The following is a 12,472-nucleotide window of genomic DNA, read 5'->3' as shown; positions in this document are numbered from 1 at the left end:
AAGAAGAAAAGGTGGGTAAGAGCATCGAACAAGTGGGCACAGGGGAAAATTTCCTGAACACAACACCAGTGGCTTATGCTTGAAGATTAACAGTAGAAAAATGGGACCTCAAATTACAAAGCTTCTGTAAGGCAAAGGACATTGTCATTGGGACAAAACAAACCAACAGATTGGGGAAAGATCTTTACCAATCTTGCATCTGATAGAGGGATAATATCTAATATATATGAAGAACTCCAGAGAATCAAATAACCCTATTAAAAACTGGGGTACAAAGCTAAACAAACAACTCACAGCTGAGGAATAGCAAATGACTGAGATGCACTTAAAGAAAAGTTCAGCATCCTCAGTAGTCAGGGAAATGCAAATCAAAACAACCCTGAGATTCCACCTCACACCAGTCAGAATGGGTAAGATCAAAACCTCAGGTGACAGCAGATGCTGGCGAGGATGTGGAGAAAGACTATCACTTTGATACTACCTCTTTTTAGGCTCTGCCAGTACCTGAGTAATACAGATACAGATAATCAAAGCCAGTCATTGGACTGAGCCCAGAGACCCCAATAGAAGAGTTAGGGGATGGAATGAAGACTCTGAATGGGTTTGCAACCTCCTAGGAAGAATATCAATATCAACATACTGAATCCCCCAGGGCTCCCAGGGACTAAACCACCAACCAAAGAGTATATACATGGAGGGATCCAAGGCTCCAACTACACATGCAGCAGAGGATTGCCTTATTTGGTATCAAGTGAGGGGAGGCCCTTGATCCTGTGGAGGCTTGATTTCCCAGTCTAGGGGGATGGTAGGGAGGTGAGGCAGGAGTGGGTGAGTTGATGGAGGTGTACACTCATAAAGCAAAGGGTAGGGGGGATGGGGAGCTTGTGGAGGGGAAACTGGGAAAGGGAACAGCATTTGAAATGTAAATAAAATAACCAATAATAATAATAAAAACATACTACTTTTTCTTGTCATACAGACTTTGGCTTCTGGGCTCTTAACATAATTTAAGTCTAATTTGCCTCTCTACGATGTTTTATTTTGTCTGAGTTGGATTTGGTGTAGTACACTGTGGTCCACTGGGAGGCCCTTTAGCTTTCTTTCTATCATGTCTTCCTTCAGAGGCCCCAAGCCCAAGCTTTCTATTTCTCTCATCAGTGCCATTCAAAAGCATGTAACTAACCACCAATGGTAGGCTAACCACTGCTAATTAGCCCTCTACATCAGAAAGCTACTTAATGTCCTCATGGCTGTTATCTGCTGCTGACCATCTACAACTAATGCCTCCTTTGCAATGATTGCATGCATATAGGAAGATGGACCATAAAGCACATGATGCACACTAATCACAGTAGCATGTACTTTAGCTGCTTGACATTGACTTCTTCCTCTACCCACATCAAAGGTCATTGCTAGATAAGGCAGACCTAAGGTACTCTAATTTCCATTGCCTAGTAATATGTTAGACATGCTAAGCATTTTCAAGTTACCTTGATATTAATCAGTATTTCTAGTGAGCATCACCAATAAACATTAACATTCTCTTCTTCCACATTCTGCCTCTCCTCCTTTCTTCTATTCAATCTTTGCATTTTTCTTCTTCCCTTTTGCTATGCTACTTTTTCTCCACCTTGTACTTTCTTTCTTTACAAAGTAGAGTGTGGCATAAACTTAGAGGAACTTTTATGTATCTCCTCTGTGTCTAGCTTGGCAGTCATGGTGCAAGCCACTTTCTTCGTTTTAGATACCTGTGTATCAGTGTATCCCTCAGATCATTCTTCTGGATGTATGCACAAAACGTTAGCCTTGTCTGGTTATCAACATTTCTTAATTCCTTTGGAGGTGATATGCGTACTCATTTCTTCTGTATATTCTTAAGGGTAAACCTGCTGAATCATAAAGTAGATATATTCGAAATATTCAATTCTCACTCTGTCTCTGTAGAAAGGCATTTGCTGAGAGCTGCCAGTTCAAAGTTTTGATAGGCAAACAGCTTCTGTGGTTAACCTTGCAGAAATTTCTCCCCAGGTCTCACTGCCGAGCTGGCCTTGTGAGTTCATTTTTGCTACAGCTAAGAGATATTGTGGCCACCGGTCCTGGATACCTGGTGCTTGGTTGAGAAGAAGGATCACCTCTTCTGCTCTGTGTGTGCCAAGCTGAGAGGCCAGCTCTTCTACGGAAAACTTTTAACCAACCTTTTCTGTAACCTCACTCATAATCTCAGGACTAGTATCTACAACCTAGGCTTTCAACTTGTGGGTTGCAGCCCTTTTGAGGTTAAACAACCCTTTTATAAGGCGTGGCTAAGACCATCCAAATAGACATTTACATTACAATCCATAACAGTATCAAAATTATAGTTATGAAGGAGCAGTGGAAATAATTTTATGGTAGGGTTCATCACAACGTAAGGAACTGTATTTAAGGGCCACAGCAGTAAGAAGATTGAGAACTATTGATAAGAGGTCAAACTCCTGAGACTTGCTGTAAGGAAGTGTTATTTGCACATCACAAGGAGATGCTGCTGTGTTACTCTCAAGATTTCTTTGTTTCATCATCAATTGATTATGTATCCTCTTGCTATCTCACAAAAATTTGCCATAATCTTTAATTTTTTATCTTTCTTTCAATTAGGAACTCTATTTCTTTCTTCCTTTGTATCTAGAGTAGAGATGCCATGAATACAACTCACATTTCAAAGAAGAAATCTCCTTTTACTTGCCACTCATCTAAATTGTCCTCAAATATATCTAGCTTTTTTTTTTCAACTCTGTAGGGAGTCTGCCTATATTTTAAGCCAACACATAACCTCAGCCTCTAATCTCTCAGGTTACTGTTTCCATTTATAACTTCTCTATACTGTCAGGAATTTTGACTTGTGTGATAAATTAGAAGGACAAATGTGTCTATTACAAGTATAATTCTTTCAATTGTAACTATATTTTCTGTGGGTTCTTGTTCCACTCATATACATCTTTTATCATATTCTCAGAATAGGGGGACAGTTAAATTAGTGCCCATGGTTATTCGAATGAGAATGTGCCTATAAGTTATTAACTTCATTGGTTCCCAGTTAGTGAACTAAATAAAGAATTAAGAGGTGTGCCCTTGTTGGAGGTCCTGTGTCGCTGAGCATGGGTTTTGAGGTTTCAAAAGCCCATGCTAGCCTTAGTCTTTCTCTCTTCCTTCAATTTGTGGATAAGAGATAAGGTCTCAACCAGTGCTCCAGCACCATTCCTACCTGCCTGCTACCATACTCATCACCATGATGGTAATGAACTCATGCTCTTAAATGTTAAGCAAACTCGCAATTAAATGTTTTCTTTTTTTTTTTTTTTTAAGGAGTTGTCCTCAAGTCTCCATTGGTAGGGAAACCTTCACTTTCCTAGAGTTTCTTGAAGGCACTGCTGGCCTTTTGCCACAACTGCTTTCAGCTGCAATTCATGTGACTCATTGTTAGCCTTCTCTGGTTGTAATGAGTTCAGGGAGCTCTTGCGACATGTAATGCCCTGTCCTCAACAATGACTGGTCTGCTAGCAATTATTCCACCAGCCTAACCTCTCCCTTGAGGGCTCTGGTTCCACTACAACCTATCAGATTTGCATACTTTTCATTTTTGTGGTGTTTCTTTTGTTAGTCATTACTAGTCACAACTGGCCCATCTACATTTTGTCCTCTTGACTACAGAATAGATATCAGGGACAGGGCTTGCAGTAAACAAATCACAATTCAGAAAGGCCTTCGAGCTGTGATTATGTATGCTCTGATGCATTAAAAATGTGTATAGAATCTTTCAAAATAGAGAAAGATTCATCCTTAGTATTGTATCAAACCATTTATTTCTCTGTGTGTTATGTTATGTAAACACAAACACATATATACATTCATGTTCACTTATATGTCTGAGTAGCATTATAATATTTTTATTAAAAATATGTGTTATGATTAGCTTCAATATTTCTCTCTCTGTTGGATATTTTGATTTTTCTCTCAAAAAATACTGAGATCCTCTCTGTGCACAAATACTTGTAAAAATATACCTGTAGACTACATATTTTGTCCTTTCGAAAATTAGCTATCTCAAAATTTAAAACAATGTTCATCACATCTATATTCCTCACTCCCTGATTCATTGAGAAAAGATTTTCACCTTTGGCCATTTCACTTAATCATCGCCCCTGAAGACAACACTCTGGTCTCAGAGCTCCTTGCTGTCTTAATGTTGACTTTTTTCCCCAAGAGCATTTGGCCCTCTTGTCATTCTCACTTGTGCATATACTTCCTTTCGCTCACTTTTCCTTACATTTTTTGTATCCTAGTTTTTCAACTTTCCATAATTTTAGAAGTTTCTCCATTCTTATATTTCACTACTTTTTTCCAGACCCCGTATTTCCCCTCTTAAAAGGACCTCGTTGGATGCGTCTCCTTTTTTCTTTGGTCAGCTGCAGTTCAGGATTCTCTGCAGTTTATATCAGTGTATGAACACCACCACTAACTGTTGCCATCTCTCTTGTGAACTTCACTTTGGGATTATCTCACTAATGGATTTTTGTGGTGCATATGTCACATGATAACATTTATTCTATGCCCGTGATAGATTCTCTTTTGCTACTGAATTTAGGTGTATCTTTCTAACTTCTTTGAATGCCTGATTCTCAGAAATTCAAGATTATTATATTATTTTATACTTTTTTTGCCTTAAATCAGTTGTCAAGACCCTATAGACTTTAGATTTCTAAAATATTTTGTGGTGCTATATATAGAGCCCAGTGCCTTTTATATGCTAGGGTACAGCTCTCCCTCAGTTCTGGATTTTATTTCCCTTATGTGTCTGCAGTTATGTCCCCTCTTTTCTTCCTTACTGAATGAACTTCCATAGTTAATGTCGCTGACTTCACTTCAAAAAAATTGTTGTCTTATGTCATCTGATGACCCTATTGGCCTTCAACTGATATTTTCAATCCACTTGTCATACAGCTAGCCCAAGACATGGTTCTGGAATCTTAAACTGGAATTCTTCTGGAGAAATCAAGTCTTGAAGACATCATTGGCCTTTCTGCAATTTGTAGCATAATGAGATCTGGAAAAATTCATTTCTCAAAATGACAGGTAGTCCTGGGTGATGGTTACTTTCTAGAATATCCCATCACATATGTGTGTATGTGTGTGTGTGTGTGTGTGTGTGTGTGTGGTGTTAGACTTATATAAAGTAAAGCATTGTACACATGCCATTATTCTCCCCTTTGACTATAGCAGCAGAGGGAATTTTGCCATCATGAGAAGCAAACAAATGCAAAGGGCACTGCTTCCTGGTCTGCAGGATGCTAACATCTTATCTCTGTCTTAGAGATATGCCATCCTTTGGCATATTTCTTAACATTGAGAGCTTTGCCTTCCCCACAGGCCAAGCCATCATAGAGCATTTTCCTTGCAAGGTTATGTAAAGCACAGCATCTGGGAGCAGCTAAGTGTTTAATTAATTGTAAGTGTTGCCATCATTGTTTTTATTAATGAGAAGAACTGGCCGTGCTTCCACCGCTGTTTTTGACTTATTTCATTTAGAACTACAGTGACCTCAGAAGGACAAGCGGTGCTGTCTATATTTTACAGGTGGAGAGTTGGAAGTAGAATGATTGCCAATATCCCCAGTGTCACAGAGTTCAACTCTGGATATGAGAGCAGGCAGAACCTTAAACAGTTAGCTGGTGTAGGGGAAAATGTATAGGGATAATTTGGGTGCACATTCCTGGTGAAGGGCTTTGACATGGCAGGATCATCAGGGTTTACTTGTGATTAAAAGTAGCAATATTCCTTGTGACCATGATGGAAAGGGAATTGGTATCAATAGACAAAACCTGTGAAGAGAAGCAACAGGAATAAGAGAGGTGGTGCTTAGATGGAAGACAACAGACTAGTAGGTGCAACGGAAGTGACCTTGGAGAAGGGTTTACTGCTTTGAACTTTTGAAAATATCATAAGGCTTTGAGTACAGTGAGTGGAAGGATCTATTGGTTATCTAAATTACTAAATACACTAAAATGGTGCATCATGGATCTCATGAAGGCAAACTAACCACTTAGTCCTTTATGATAACTGAACATATTTTCTCCCTGAGGACATGTAACAGAAAATCAGGCAGGCAGTTTGCTGGATGCAGTCTGTAACAAAGGCATCCACATCACTGTCATACACTTAACAGGTTGACTTCTTTATGAGGAAGAGATTGCAGGGACAGAAACTGGGAGGAAGGAGCCAGCACTACAAATGGATTAACGCTACCTTAAAGCCATGCACATTTTAGTGTCCCCAGCTTTGCCTTCATACCCTGACTACTGTTCTGTCAGTAGAACTTTCAGCTCATGGATACTTTACAACTCTGAACTTCATCAGTGAACCTGGTCAAATGGTCTTTCCCCTCTTTCATACCTTTTGGGTTACATTTTTGGCAATATAAGCCATCAACCCATATACCTTCTACTGCCTTTGAGATGAATAAAGAAGGAAGTGTGTGCATTCATCTTTTCTTCCAGATGAAGGAAAAGATCAGCTCTTCTAAAAATTCCTTGTTGCTCTTTTTGATCTAATTCAAGCTGAATTGCATAGAAAAGGAGCCCTGTGTTTCCCCGTTGCCCTGCAGTTACCCTTTTTTTTTTTTTTTTTTTTTTTTTTTTTTTTTGGATTATTTGTGGGCTGCGGATGCAGAGCCCAACATCTTTGCATCTGGACCAAAGAAGGGACTGTGGTAATAAGTAAACACAATGATCTGAAAAGAAGTTGCACAGGAAGTGGAGGCAAAAAGTCACAGGAACACATATTTCGAGATACTGCTGATCTTAACCCACCAGTTGTCTTGATTAATGTGTACTATTAATATCACACAGGATTAGTTTCTCTTAGTCCCCTTTCATTTGTTGATTTCACTCACGTGGCTATTCTTTCTACCAAAATCTATGCTTAAAAAAGAGTGCTTTTGCTGCATTTTACACTAACAAATACTTGTAGACTTGCTCTTTTAAACAGTGGAGAGTGCAGTAATTCCCCGGCAGAATGGAAGCCGACTTTCCAGAATGTGTCCTATTTAAGCATCAGATTAATTATTTAGATTAGCATAAAAATAGGAACTATAGTTATTGGAGTAGTAGTTTTTCTTTTTCTGAAATAACTATTGTCTCTGACAAAAGAATTTAAGGAGTCAGTTATATCTTATACCTCCAGCTGTAAGGAAATTTGGAAATAATTTTATTGTGGTGACAGTGTTTAATTTCACTCTTTAATATTAATTTATACCTAGAATGACGAAAAGCAAAATTCATTATTTAACCAAGAAACTAAGCTCTTACTAAAGGAGAAAATGCATTTGACAAATTGTTACAGGATTAATAACTATATAGAGGGTTTCTTTCTCCCAAAACAGCTCTGCCTTCTCTCACTAAAATCACTAGAAATGGCCTTCCCACATAGAAGTTAATTTTTATATAAAATACATCTAGCACTAGTTTTAGATAGTAGTTTATATTTAGAAAATCATAATAGGTGATATAACAGATGAACAGATTTTATTTTCTCACTGATGAGTGGTATATGCTTTATGATTATTTCAAAGTGAACAAAATCCCAAAGAGAAGCATATACATGAGTGCTGTTAACAGAGGCAGGTAGGTACCTCTGGTTGATTCACCACTGATGCCTCAGAGATCTCACTACCTGCTTCCTGTGGAGATCTGTTGAATCTCAGTCAAATTATGGCAGATCTTCTATTCTAATCTAAAGATCCTAGATGAGACTTGGTTCCTTCCTAATTCTTTCCTGGGACTTCTCTTTCCTCTGACAATGCTTGTCAGAGATTCATAGTTTTGTGTTTTTTGTCCGAGGTGGTATAAATTCAAAAGGTGTGTGTGTGTGTGGGAGAGGGCCTGGAGTCTTTTTATTGTGGATTATTAATAGGAAAGAGATTTAGGGCAACATATATCAATTTTTCTGTCTCTAGTTTTGTCTCCTCTCAGTCTCTGTCACTCTGTCTTTCTGTCTCTGTCTATGATTCTGTCTCTGTTTCCCTGTCTGTGCCCATCCATCCTGTCCATTCTCCTCTACACTGTGCAATCACTGAGATGAGAATAATAAATAGTCAAGTTTCAGGGTACTTAACAAAACAACTCTTCATGAAATTTCTAAAGAAGAGCTCTGACCTTATTTGACACTTGAGGTATGCAAACCTTAAATGTGATAATCAGCCAAACTTCTTTTTTTTTTTTCTTTTTTTTTTTTTTTCGGAGCTGGGGACCGAACCCAGGGCCTTGTGCTCGATAGGCAAGTGCTCTACCGCTGAGCTAAATCCCCCACCCCCAAACTTCTAGTTAAAGGAATTTATCTACCCTGGTTTTTGGAGGAGAGATTTCATCCTGGATTAAAAAAAGAAGAGGATTTGTTAAAAACAGTTAAATCCACACTGTGTAAGGAGAATCTGATGATGGTGGCAAAACTTTAGACCATCAAGAAGTTAATAAGAATTTATAATTTAGTGAGACCTTGAAATTGGCCATGTTGTTCCCTGACATTTAGGAAATGATCCCGGCACCTTCTACACACAGGAAATAGAAACTATTGTGATTTCCTATGAACCATGCAACTGATTTATGATGAATCTTCCCTCATTTTTCTACTATACTTGAGATAGCTCTTCTTTGAAGACCAAGCCAAAATTGTCCTGGTAAATATTTAACAAATTTTCTTTATTTATTTATATTTTTTTAAATCTTTTTTTTTATTAACTTGAGTATTTCTTATATACATTTCGAGTGTTATTCCCTTTCCCGGTTTCCAGGCAAACATCCCCCTCCCCCCTCCCCTTCCTTATGGGTATTCCCCTCTCCATCCTCCCCCTTTTGCCGCCCTCTCCCCAACAATCTAGTTCACTGGGGGTTCAGTCTTAGCAGGACCCAGGGCTTCCCCTTCCACTGGTTCTCTTACTAGGATATTCATTGCTACCTATGGGGTCAGAGTCCAGGGTCAATCCATGCATAGTCTTTAGGTAGTGGCTTAGTCCCTGGAAGCTCTGGTTGCTTGGCATTGTTGTACATATGGGGTCTCGAGCCCCTTCCAGCTCTTCCAGTTCTTTCTCTGATTCCTTCAACGGGGGTTCTATTCTCAAATCAGTGGTTTGCTGCTGGCATACGCCTCTGTATTTGCTGTATTCTGGCTGTGTCTCTCGGGAGAGATCTACATCCGGCTCCTGTCGGCCTGCACTTCTTTGCTTCATCCATCTTGTCTAATTGGATAGCTGTATATGCATGGGCCACATGTGGGGCAGGCTCTGAATGGATGTTCCTTCTGTGTCTGTTTTAATCTTTGCCTCTCTATTCCCTGCCAAGGGTATTCTTGTTCCCTTTTTAAAGAAGGAATGAAGCATTCACATTTTGATCATCCATCTTGAGTTTCATTTGTTCTAGGCATCTAGGGTAATTCAAGCATTTGGGCTAATAGCCACTTATCAATGAGTGCATACCATGTATGTCTTTCTGTGATTGGGTTACCTCACTCAGGATGATATTTTCCAGTTCCGACCATTTGCCTATGAATTTCATAAAGTCATTGTTTTTGATAGCTGAGTAATATTCCATTGTGTAGATGTACCACATTTTCTGTATCCATTCCTCTGTTGAAGGGCATCTGGGTTCTTTCCAGTTTCTGGCTATTATAAATAAGGCTGCGATGAACATAGTGGAGCACGTCTCTTTTATATGTTGAGGCATCTTTTGGGTGTATGCCCAAGAGAGGTATAGCTGGATCCTCAGGCCGTTCAATGTCCAATTTTCTGAGGAACCTCCAGACTGATTTCCAGAATGGTTTTACCAGTCTGCAATCCCACCAACAATGGAGGAGTGTTCCTCTTTCTTCACATCCTCGCCAGCATCTGCTGTCACCTGAGTTTTTGATCTTAGCCATTCTCACTGGTGTGAGGTGAAATCTCAGGGTTGTTTTGATTTGCATTTCCCTTATGACTAAAGATGTTGAACATTTCTTTAGGTGTTTCTCAGCCATTCGGCATTCCTCAGCTGTGAATTTTTTGTTTAGCTCTGAACCCCATTTTTTAATAGGGTTATTTGTTTCCCTGCGGTCTAACTTCTTGAGTTCTTTGGATATTTTGGATATAAGGCCTCTATCTGTTGTAGGATTGGTAAAGATCTTTTCCCAATCTGTTGGTTGCCGTTTTGTCCTAACCACAGTATCCTTTGCCTTACAGAAGCTTTGCAGTTTTATGAGATCCCATTTGTCGATTCTTGATCTTAGAGCATAAGCCATTGGTGTTTTGTTCAGGAAATTTTTTCCAGTGCCCATGTGTTCCAGATGCTGCCCTAGTTTTTCTTCTATTAGTTTGAGTGTATCTGGTTTGATGTGGAGGTCCTTGATCCACTTGGACTTAAGCTTTGTACAGGGTGATAAGCATGGATCGATCTGCATTCTTCTACATGCTGACCTCCAGTTGAACCAGCACCATTTGCTGAAAATGCTATCTTTTTTCCATTGGATGGTTTTGGCTCCTTTGTCAAAAATCAAGTGCCCATAGGTGTGTGGGTTCATTTCTGGGTCTTCAATTCTGTTCCATTGGTCTATCTGTCTGTCTCTGTACCAATACCATGCAGTTTTTATCACTATTGCTCTGTAACACTGCTTGAGTTCAGTGATACTGATTCCCCCTGAAGTCCTTTTATTGTTGAGGATAGTTTTAGCTATCCTGGGTTTTTTGTTATTCCAGATGAATTTGCAAATTGTTCTGTCTAACTCTTTGAAGAATTGGATTGGTATTTTGATGGGGATTGCATTGAATCTGTAGATCGCTTTTGGTAAAATGGCCATTTTTACTATATTAATCCTGCCAATCCATGAGCATGGGAGATCTTTCCATCTTCTGAGGTCTTCTTCAGTTTCTTTCTTCAGAGTCTTGAAGTTCTTGTTGTACAAATCGTTTACTTGCTTAACAAATTTTCTTAAAAGAGAAAAATAATACCGATTTGTGGCATTTGCTGATTCCAGTGGTGTCAATACTTCAGCAAGGTAGAATTGATTAGGTAGAAGTAACTCCAAGTGGAGTAATGAACAAGCCTCACAGAGCAGGGGATGGTGAGGATCTCCTCTCTCCTCACCTCTCCTCTTCTCCCCTTTCCCTCTCTCCTCATCTCTGGTACTCTCCATTCTGTCTTTTCCCTTCCCCTCTCATCTTCTCTGTTCTCCTTCTAAGAAAGAGTATTGCCATTTTGTTCAGCCTGGTTTTGACTATCTATGTTCAATGAATTATATCAATTCAAGCTCTCAGGAATTCCTATTTTTCTGTAACTCATCCCCTAACTGATAAGATGATAACAAAAAAAGCATTCCTATCAATTACAATGATAATATTTTTCCAATCCAAGCACAAGCACTGGCGTTTGAGGTAGAGATCATAACTCTTAACTCATCTCCATTTTTAAGCTAAGAACATTGAGGCATTTCTCCTGTGGCTATTACACTAATTGCTTTTTAAAGATTTTTATTTATGTGGCTGTATGTAGGTATATGAACATGGGCTCAGGTACGATGGTTAGAATTAGTGTCAGAGTCCCTGGAGCTGGACTTGAGGCAACTGTGAGCCACCTGCCATAGGAACTTCCTCTGAAAAAATCACATTCACCTATAACAAATGAGCCATCTTTTTGGCCTCTTGCTATAGTTACTTCAGTATTGCTAAATTTTATTTTATTTCTCTCTTCCTACCTAGTAATCTATGCAATACCATTTGATATCAGAGGCCATTATGTAGGTAGCAATAGTAAGTATCAATAACATTGTTGTCTATGTTGATTCTGGAAACTGTCCATTGCAGATTTGTATGTAAGACTCTCTTAGGATTATGCTTTAAGGCAGAGCAAGTGGGGCCAGAGAAAAGGAGAACCTGGTGGAATTGTGATACTTATCTCGTTGAAGCTCTGGCACTGAGACAGTTCACCCATACTGTTCTAAACTGTGGTTACAATACAGCTCCTTTCCCCACTCTTAAGCAGTCATTGTTATAGCAGGCAAGAAGCCCCCTGCAAGCGGGTTCCATTTGGTGCTTTCTAGACAGAACCTATGCATCTTTAGCATCTGAACAATCCATCAGCTGGGACACTGAATGTCTCATATGTAAAGACAACCTAAGTAGATACGTTGTGCTGCTTTGACATATTTATTACATAAAGGAATTCACAGTATTCCGAGTGGTTTGTTTTCTTGGAAAACATTGCAAGATTGATGTTATAAGGATAAATTATATCTTCAGCCCGAAGATCACAACTTATTTCATTAATTATTTCTTCTTAAAATTTATTTTTATACTTTTAATTCTTTTTTATTTTTTATTAATCATTCCATTCATTTACATTTCAAATGATATCCCACTTCCTGGTTACCTCTGCATAAATCTCCCATCCCACATCTGCTCTCTTCTCCCTCGCCTTTC

General features: G+C 39.0%; 1 pseudogene; it reads left to right on the top strand.

The window, feature by feature from the left end:
* Positions 1 to 12,472, top strand: part of LOC148006693 (60 kDa heat shock protein, mitochondrial-like) — a 111,041-nt pseudogene that overhangs the window by 30,294 nt on the left and 68,275 nt on the right.

Source organism: Rattus norvegicus, chromosome 2 (genome assembly GCF_021556685.1).
Source record: "Rattus norvegicus strain SHRSP/BbbUtx chromosome 2, alternate assembly SHRSP_T2T, whole genome shotgun sequence".
Lineage (NCBI taxonomy): Eukaryota > Metazoa > Chordata > Mammalia > Rodentia > Muridae > Rattus > Rattus norvegicus.
Note: the sequence above shows the minus strand (reverse complement) of the source record. Positions and strands in the feature narration are given on the sequence as shown.